Here is a 10,324-nt window from a genome sequence, read left to right as displayed (position 1 = left end):
TTTGGTGATTAATTTGTTAAAAGAACCATGTCACTGATTGTCTGTCACAGCAAGAAGTCAACAACAGGATTATAGTCTGACAAGGGCCTCTCACTCACTCACCGCAGGCAGGTTGGTGGTCTTTCCATCTTCTACCGACTCGTCTCTGGCCTTGCCCCCCCAGCTCTCTCTGGGCTCTGTCCCGCAAATATTCCTACAGGTCGCACAAGATCTGCCTGCCAACCCTCTTATGGTTAAACTGCCAAAATCAAGACTCTCTGCTCACCTTCACTCCTCTTTTCTCTCACCTCTGGAACAAACTCCCTCACTCTCTTCAATCCCACTCCACCCTCCAGGTCTTTAAAACAGCTGTTCACCACCATCTCTTATCTTCCCCCATCCAAAACCTTGATCTTTTCTACCCCCGCTAATTTCACCCCAATTCCACTTTTTTGAAATACCAACTTCTGTCCTGGAAGTCCTTGGTGTCCTTGTGTTTTATACTACTCCCTCCCCCCCACCCCCTTCCCACGACTCCTCCCCCCAAGCCCTCTCCCTTCCACACATCTCCCTGCTCTCAAATGTTGTGTTTGTGTGCTTCCCCCTCTCTCCCCATCTTGTCTTCCGCTCCCTCTTTTTATATATTTTGTTTGTCTGGTTGATTTGTTTGTGAAGTAAATGTTAGCTCTTTCACGAGCCTCGATTCAGTATACAAAAAAGAAAAAAAAGAAAAGAAAAAAAAAACCATCACAGGTGGCGTGGCAAAATGTACGGACAGGTGCATTTGATGATTGGCTTCACAGTCAGGTATACAAGGGTTGTTGCGATCTCTATTAGTGGAAAACAACTGCTGCACATCTCCAAAAGTTATTGCCGCTTCCGCTGGAGATGGTCCGTCAACTCGACAATGCTGTTTGTCATGGAGTGGTGGCTTTATGAAATTACGGCATGAAACAGCATGCTATTGCTCGGCAGTATGGCATCACTCAAGGTCAGGTGTCAAAGATCCTGAAACGAAATGCTCAGAGGGGTGTCCCTACTCCAATACCGAGGCCAGGACGTCCCCGCAGAACCACAAGGAGGGATGATCGCCAGCTGCACCGGTTAGTCCGCAATGGCCGTGCCAAGTCAGCTAATCGGCTTAGGGCTGAGTGGCAGCAACTGACAAATGTGCCTGCATCCAGAAGGCTAGTCAACCAACGACTGGCTCAAGCAGGCTATCGTGCCAGGCGTCCCCTGAGAAAGCCACGCCTGACCAGACAACACCGCCAGCGCCGATTGCAGTGGGCCAGAGAGCACCGTCAATGGCAGCCAGGACACTGGAATCACGTGATCTTCAGTGACGAGTCTAGATTTCTGGTCTATCGTCAAGATGGCCGCCTCCGAGTGCGCAGGCAAGTGCATGAAGCCTACAACAAAGATTGTATAGTGCCAAGAGTCCAAGCTGGAGGTGGTGGGGTGACCGTTTGGGCTGCTTTTCATGCAGGGGGCAAAACTGACCTGGTTGTTCTGAATGGAAACCTGAACCAGTTCAAGAACAGGGCCATTCTGGAAGAAACATTGCTTCCATTTACTCGTGCAGCCTTTCGAGGAAACTTTGTCTTCCAAGATGACAATGCACGGCCTCATCGTGCTCGCATGATCCAACACTTTCTTGCTGACCGTGGTGTAGAGCATATGGAGTGGCCTGCCATGTCCCCGGATATGAATCCGATAGAGAACTTGTGGGCAGAATTAACGCGTCGAATCGACCACTTGGACCAACAGCCGACCTCTGTGCGTGAATTGCAGCAGGCTATTGTCACTGCACGGCAAGCGATTCCTGTCCAAACCTTGGCAAATCTCGTGAACAGCATGCCTCAACGTGTACGTGCTCTCCTGAATGCTCGTGGGGGTTACACGAAGTACTGAACTCTAATTTTACTGTCCTTAATCCCAGTCGTAATTTAACTTTTGTTTTTGTTAAAAATATTTTTTCGCTAATGTGCAAAATAAAGAGATACTTCTGGAAAACGTACAGAAGTTTAACACAGAACTGTCCATGAATTGAGTTCGATATCAGTATACATCACTTTCAAGGATCAATTTATTTGTTTCGAAATGTCAAATGTGGTTTTTGTTTCTTTTAAAGGTCACGTTAACAAAATCTAGAATAATTTCAACATAATTCCAATGAACTTTTGGTTCTAAATCATCTTGAAAAGTAAGTTCACCCCCACAAAAAAAATATTCCATATTAAATGCCAAGTCTGTATACAGATACAGAAGCGCCATTTTGTGTAAGCTTTTACGAATCCCTCGTTTTTCAAATGTCTTTTACGCCTTCTTCTTCCTCGCTCTTTTCTCTTCCGGGTCACGATCCGATTTCCTGTCTCATTTTTACCATGAGCGCTTTTAACCTTTTAACCACAATAACCATTTCCCTTAAACAACAATACCCCTAATACTTAGAACCCACAATAATAATAACAGCAATAATAATAATAAGTGCCGAATCCATAACACTTCCCCCCCTCAAGAAAGAAAGTTTGAACACAGCGAAAACTTTCTTTGCCGGCAAACTCTTTATACAAAAAAAAAAAACTCGCAACCCCAAATCACCAATTCCCGTGAGCAACAATTATCAACATCTCAAAAATAAAGCAACAAAATTTTACAACCCACAGAGATTTCCAAGGTTAATTGACTCTGGACAAAGCGTCAGCCACGACATTGTCTCTGCCCTTTACATGTTCAATTTCCCCGTTGGACTCCTGCAAAGCCAAACTCCATCCCATCATCCTCTGATTTTACTTTTCCTTTCTTTTGAATGAAGGTTAAGGGGTAGTACTCAAAAACCCAAAGTCAAGCAAATCTACAGCACTTTTCCCGGGAGGCCGAGCTGAAAGCCAGGTTCCATGGTGGTTGGGTGGTGAGGCCTGGAAGTATTCACTACATGGACGCCTTTAGGAACGTGGAGTTCACGGTTAGTCCGTGCAGGAAAGTTCACTACATGGACGCCTTTAGGAACGTGGAGTTCACGGTTAGGCCGTGCAGGAAAGTTCACTACATGGACGCCTTTAGGAACGTGGCGTTCACGGTTAATCCGTGTAGGAATCTTGGCTCGGCTGCTCCGCAGCATTCAGTGCTTCAACTCTTTCTAACTTTCCTAACAATCACGGTTGGACCACTTGTCACGGTAGTCACATGATTAGCGGTCTCCTTCTCGGCCACCGCTCGGATAATCCTTCCTTCGGGGGCTGCCGTAACTCTGGGAGCCTCCATAATAATATCGATTGCGGCCACCACCAAAACTACGACTCCATGGTCCTCTTCTGTAGATCCCACGACACCTATGAAATGCCTTCCCTACTGTTATGGTCCGACCCTCCAACTCCTTGCTATTCAGATCCTTTTCTGCCTCTCTGGCGTCCTTTGAGTTTTCAAACGTGACAAAGCCAAACCCTCTTGACTTTCGTGTCTCCCTGTCTTTTATCAGCAGCACTTCCAAAAGCGGTCCATATTTGCTGAAGGCAGACTCCAGAACATCTTCCTTTGTTTTGGACTTCAGTCCACCTCCAAATAACTTGCTAAATTTGTCGCCATCCCTAACTGGTGTGGTGTTATTTTCCCTACTGGGCTTTTTAACAACTATCGGGTTACCATAAACTTGACCACCGGCCAAATCATTCCCGATAACAACAGATACTCCCTCTACAGGAAGCGTGGCTTGTAAACCGACGGTGACCGGTCCTGACACCAAATCAGACTCCAAATGGATGACATGAAGTGGAGCTCCAACACAGCCACCAATCCCCTGTAAACGAACACTATCACCAGTTGCCATCTCCTCTGACAATGGCATGATGCCTTCAAGTATTAAAGATTGATGAGCTCCTGTGTTCCTCAATACCCTCACAGGTCTCCGGTTAGTCGAGGCTCCATCCAGTGACACAAACCCCTCTGAAATAAATGGTTGGTAACCCTTTTGAGGGCGATTTCTCACAATGGCCATTGCATTTGGAGTTGTACTAGTCGAACTCCGCTCCTGATTTTCCCTTTTCATGGTGTAACACTGGGACATCAAGTGTCCAGGTTTATGGCAAAAAGCGCAAGTAGGCCCGGAGGAGAACCTCGTGGTCTGCCTCGACCCCCACCGGAGGATACGTCTGCCTTGGAACTGTTGTCTACTGATTTCTAGAAGTCGTGGTATCAGAGTGGTCCTCATAGTCATCTCGAGGCCGCCCCCATGAATTTTCGTTCTCCGCCCCTGATGTACCATAGCTCCCCTGGCTAGGTCTAGGCGAGAAGTTAGGTTTGTGGAACCCCATCCTGTGTGTTAAGGCATAGTCATCTGCCATGGTTGCTGCCTCATACAACTTTGGTACTTTCCTTTCCTCCAGATGTACTTTAATGTCCTCGTGGACACACTGCTGGAATTCCTCCACCAGGATCAATTGTCGCAATAGTTCGAAGTCTTTCCCAACCCCTTTTGAATCACACCACCTATCAAACATGGTTTCTTTCATTCTGGCAAACTCCACATGGGTCTCACTCTCCCTCTTCCTGGCATTCCGGAATTTTTGTCGGTAAGCTTCCGGGACCAATTCATAGGCTTTGAGAATATTTTTCTGCAATACCTCATAATCTGCACATTGGTCAATCGGTAAAGCCGAAAATATATCTTGAGCTTTATCCACGAGAACACTTTGCACTAACATAGTCCAGGACCCCACAGGCCACTTTAGCATTTGAGCCACTTTCTCAAAGTGTAAAAAAAAACTTGGCTACCTCCTTTTCATTGAAGGGTGGAACCAGCCTCACATGTCTGCCAACATCCCAGGTGTTCTGACTAGTTGTCGAACCAGTCGGCATGGATGGTACCTCACCTCGTTCTCTCATTAAATCCAGCTCCTTGGCTTTAATTTCCTGCTGAAGTGCCATTTTGTGTGCCTTTAACTCCCTTTCAGCTTTTTTCTCCTCTGCTTCGAGTTCTCTTGCAGCTCCCCTTTCCTCTGCTTTTTTGTCTTCTAACCTTTCCTGGAGTTCTCTTTCAACTCTCCTTTCCTCTGCTTTTTTCTCTTCTAACCTTTCCTGGAGTTCTCTTTCCTGTACTTTTAACCTTTCCTGGAGTTCTTTTTCAACTCTCCTTTCCTCTGCTTGTTTCTCTTCTCTTCTCTTCTCTCTTCTGATTTCCTTTCCTCTGCTTTTTCCCTTTCCTGGCTCTGTAATTGCATCTCCAGTTTCCGGAGCTCCACCTTTTCTTGTTCCTCAGGTAACCAATCCAAGGCTCCCTCTTCCGATGTTCCTTGTCCCACCAGAGATTGTATCACCACTGTCTGCATCTCTGCCTTCCTCATATTAGTTCGGACCTCCAAGCTAAAATGTTTGGCCAATTTCAAGAGGTCCGATTTTACTAATGCTCTGAACTGTGCTTCACTAGGGGTCACTGCAAACTTCTCTGCGTCAAACTCCATGGTGACTATTGTTAACACCTGTTAACCTTCACACAATAAAAAAAAATTAAAAACAAAATATATTTTTTTGTTTGTTTTTGGAAAAAATTGGGAATGTTGGAACAAGTTCCAAATTTGGGAATTCTGGGAATGTTAGGGAATTCTTTCCCGGACTAAATTTAGGGAATTTTATATCCTGGACGCAGACCCAATTTCGAGCCCACAAGTCAATTGGACGAGCCCCCAATTTCTGTTACGGGGTCCTCTGCAATCTCCTGGTCTCGGTAACCTCCGAACCCCGAGAGGAACCCCGGCAGAAAGATATAGATGTTATTCCGTGTCAAAATCAATCACTAATGAAACCATCCATGAAACCATCAAAGGAAACAATCCAAATCAATAAGGAAACCACACCCGTGGTTGTCAATGCACAAATATAATATTAAAAGCACACAAAAAGAACCATACAACAATGGTGGCAATCAACCCTACAATCAATATCTTAAGATGGTAACCCCAAACTCACGGCACTCCCAGGAAATGGAACCGAGCCCTCCTCAATGTCTCTATAACCCTCCAAGGCGAAGTTGATGCACTCCAGCGATCGTTGGAACAATGTCCGATCAAGAGCAACCGAGGCGTAGACGGTCGAAGCGACACAGAAGTCACGTGGTCCAACACCCAGCAAACTTGCGGTAGAAAGGGAACTCCCAAAGACGCGATCCAGACGTGCACCTGCACCGTTCAATCAGCGAACCGCAGTGCAATCTTCAGATGCCGCTTTATTGCACAGCTGTCCCTGGCAAACCACCGGAGGATAAGCCCAACCGACGCAACAAAAACCTTTTCCGATGAAGGTAGCGCGCGGGGCGAAATGGCGGACAGCTCTCACTCGAGCCGCGGCCTCGCGGCGAAGATTCTCTGGAACCTCACGCCTGTATCTGGCTTCGCAGGCTTTTCCACAATTCCAGCGATAACACCGATCGCCCGAGATTCCTTTCAAGGACTCAAAGTTCCCTCGCCATGTACGCTCGACCACGCTAGGTCCGGAGCTTTTCCGAATCGCTCGTTTTTCAACTGTCTTTTACGCCTTCTTCTTCCTCGCTCTTTTCTCTTCCGGGTCACGATCCGATTTCCTGTCTCATTTTTACCATGAGCGCTTTTAACCTCAATAACCATTTCCCTTAAACAACAATACCTCTAATACTTAGAACCCACAATCTATCTATAATTCCAGTAATCTCTGTGTGTCTGTGTGTCTGTGTGTCTGTGTGTCTGTGACCGCTGTTTCTCGACAACCACGGGTCCGATATACTTGAAACTTGCCAGGTATATTGCTGGGGACCCGAGGATGTGCCTTTTCAAGGTTTCATATTAATCGGACAATTACTTACCGAGCTATGTCCAAAAAACGATTCAACCAATCAGAGAGCAGCGAGCTATCACGTGTGCCGAACGTGGCGATCAGACTCTGCCTCGGACGGCACATTTGACAGCGTATTCATTTATTTCACGTTGGAAAACTATGTTGCCGTTAAACTATGTTTTAAAACGAATTCAAACTGCGATTAAATTAAAACGATTCATCGTAACTGCGATTTGCGAACTTCCGGACAGTGAAGACTGTCCGGCAGCACGCTTTCCGGCAGCCAATCACAGAACGCTTTGTTGCGTAGGCGTGGCCGATGTGAGACGAGCGGAGCTGAGCGCGTTACGAGCTGACCGCCATTACGGTACGTAATTCGATTTCTTATGCGCATTATTTCTCCCAATTCAGTCAGAGCGAAGGGCGGAAGCGAAGAGCGTTGTTTTTTTTGTTTACGGGCGTACGGGCGGGGTAGAGCGTACGGGTAGCGTTTTTTTTTTTTTTTGGCAAGGAACGGGCACCCACGTACGGGCAATGCCCTAGTAATAATAACAGCAATAATAATAATAAGTGCCGAATCCATAACTATGTGTGTGTGTGTGTGTGTGTGTGTGTGTGTGTGTGTGTGTGTGTGTGTGTGTGTGTGTGTGTATATATATCTCTGACCGACTCCTCTCTGGCCTTGCCCCCCCAGCCCTCTCTGGGCTCTGTCCCCCAAATATTCCTACAGGTCGCACAAGATCTGCCTGCAACCCTCTTATGGTTAAACTGCCAAAATCAAGACTTTCTGCTCACCTTCACTCCTTCATTCCTCTTTTCTCCCGCCCCTGGAACAAACTCCCTCACTCTCTTCAATCCCACTCTACCCTCCAGGTCTTTAAAACAGCTGTTCACCACCATCTCTTATCCTCCCCCATCCAAAACCTTGATATTTTCTACCCCCGCTAATTTCGGTCCCCATGTGTTTTATACCTCTCCCCCCCCCCCCCCTCCCCTTCCCACGCCTCCTGCCCCCAAGCCCTCTCCCTCCCACACTTCTCCCTGCTCTCAAATGTTGTGGTTGTGTGCTTCCCCTTCTCTCCCCATCTTGGCTTCCGCTCCCTCTTTTGTATATTTTGTTTGTCTTTTGATTTGTTTGTGAAATAAATGTTAGCTCTTTCACGAGCCTCGATTCAGTATACAAAAAAAAAAAAAAAAAAAAAAAGTGATTCTTCGCCATTGAGTGATAGAGCTAAAACCGATACCTAGCACGCACGATATCTCAAAAATATATGGACGGATTTGGACGAAACTTGGTGGAGAGGTTGGGTGTGTGACAAGGAAGAATTGCTTCAATTTTGGTGAAGATCTGAATATGGATTCGGATATGAGAATTATATAACTTTCATGTGATTCTTCACCATTGAGTGATAGAGCTAAAACCGATACCTAGCACGCACGATATCTCAAAAAGTTATGGACGGATTTGGTTCGGATACATGACAAGGACGAATTGATTCGATTTTGGTGAAGATTTGAATATGGATTCGGATGAGAATTATTTAATTTATCAGTGATTCTTCACCATTGGGAGATTGGGCAAAAAAAACGATATACAACATGATGTCTCAAAAGGTTATGGATGGATCTGGACGAAACTTGGTGGAAAGGTTGTGCGTGTGACAAAGAAGACCAAATCAATTCGATTTTGGTGGAGATCTGAATATGGATTCGGATATGAGATTTATTTAATCTTTAACTGATTCTTCACCATTGAGAGATCGGGTGAAAAGCGATATGTAACATGATGTTTAAAAAAGTTATGGACGAGTTATGACTAAACTTGGTGGACGAGTTGGTTAGGCGACAAGAACAAGCCAATTCGATTTTGGTTCAGGTCCGAATCCAGATCCGGCCTGTAAGTGGGATACAAAACATAAACTGTATAGGCTGGTGGAGGTATGCGCTCTACCGAGTGCCATTCTATTTGTGACTGTCCTCATTCATCCAGTGTCAATGCATCGAGGGCTCCACAAATTACTTTACATCTATGAATGAAATGGTGGTCTGCTTTGCCCCGGAGGTTGGTGAACGCGGCATGGTCAATATTTTTCTTCATTTCAGATGTCATCATGGGATAAGAAAAGTGTGGATGGGGTCATCAGCGCTGTCAGCAAGAATGTAAAGGGATATCTGAAGCCCTCCATCCAATTGAACGTTCCCAAGGCGACACAGAAGTGTCGTGCGAAAGGCATCAGCAATTCAGCCACAAAACCCAAGAAGGTGAGGCAGGTGTTCGAGTATTCAATTCCGATTAACATCTGCAATATGGTGATCATTTTTGGGTTTCTGAATGTCCATCCATACGGTGCAGACTTATTAAATGGCTTACCTGGTCGAGTTTCGTTTTGCAATGATGAGTCTTTGATGGGTTTGCAAAGTTTACATTTTGGACCACACCCAATCCTTAACGTCCAAGATTGGTGGTGATCAAGTTAAAAATCAAATGTAAATCGTCTCCAAAGTATGACCTGCGAGGTATCAAAATGTTTTTGGTCTAAGGACTATGACTTCTTACATTCCAATCACGGTCTCCTTGTTACTACTGTTTCTACTTCAGGTACCTCGGCATTGCAGAACGGTCTTCACAATGGAACAAGAGCAACATATTGTGGATCACATCATAGACATGGAAGCGAGTTTGCATGTTCTCACCACCAAAGACGTGCGCTACATCGCCTTTCACATGGCGGAAAGGAACTACATCCCACATCCGTTCAACAAGTACGTCGGCCTTGCGGGCGAAGATTGGCTGAAGGGATTTCAAAAACGACATCCGAATTTATACCTCCGCAGATCAAAGAAGAATACGTTGAGTATGATGAAAATACGACCTACCGACAAGGAAGAATGTGCTGAGTCACAACAGAAGGGAGAGAAAAATGGCCCCAAACACTACCAGAAAATTTCGACATGGCGCGTGGTGCCATCTGGAAAAGATAACTATTCGGAATCCCAGTGCCTGCACTGTGCGCATGAGATGCATGCAGGAAGTGAGAGGCGTGAAGGTGGCTTCACCTGCTGTCTTTGTTCTTGACGTCGGACTATGATTTTATTTTCTACGCAGTTCATTAATACTGTAATTGGCCAAAACACCTGGAGCATCCACAAGCGTTTTAATATTGTAGTGACGGCGTCATGCCCATGTATTTCTTTGCTGTGCTAAAGTGGAACACTGTACGATCACCAATTAAAATGTGCACCGGTTCATTAACCAAGAGTTAAAGCACAGGAGTAGCCAAACTCCTCTGGGGCCATTCTCTGCTTTGATTAATAAATTATTTATTTGAAATTACACTTGGCACACGTGCAATTAATATATTTGTGAGGGTGGGTGTGTGTGTGTGTTAGAGTGAGGTGTGGGTGCATGGCCTTTTATTTTATTTTTCCAATTCCATATACCTCTGCCAATTGCCCCCAAAAAATGTTCTACTGCATTACTGTCACACGAGGAAGGTCAACCTCACAAAAATTTTCAATTCTTAATCAAATTGAAGTTAAAATA

General features: G+C 45.5%; 1 long non-coding RNA gene across 1 annotated transcript; it reads left to right on the top strand.

The window, feature by feature from the left end:
* The first annotated feature begins 7,472 nt into the window (after positions 1-7,472).
* On the top strand, positions 7,473-10,114 carry LOC137418159 (uncharacterized). Its single transcript, XR_010982569.2, has 3 exons — positions 7,473-7,653; positions 8,884-9,042; positions 9,380-10,114. It is a non-coding gene; the product is annotated as an uncharacterized LOC137418159 (long non-coding RNA).
* Positions 10,115-10,324: the final 210 nt, after the last annotated feature.

This window comes from Myxine glutinosa, chromosome 8, assembly GCF_964187855.1.
Source record: "Myxine glutinosa chromosome 8, kmMyxGlut1.1, whole genome shotgun sequence".
Taxonomy (NCBI): Eukaryota; Metazoa; Chordata; class Myxini; order Myxiniformes; family Myxinidae; genus Myxine; species Myxine glutinosa.
The sequence above is the reverse complement of the archived record's forward strand: the minus strand, read 5'-3'. Positions and strand labels throughout refer to the sequence as shown.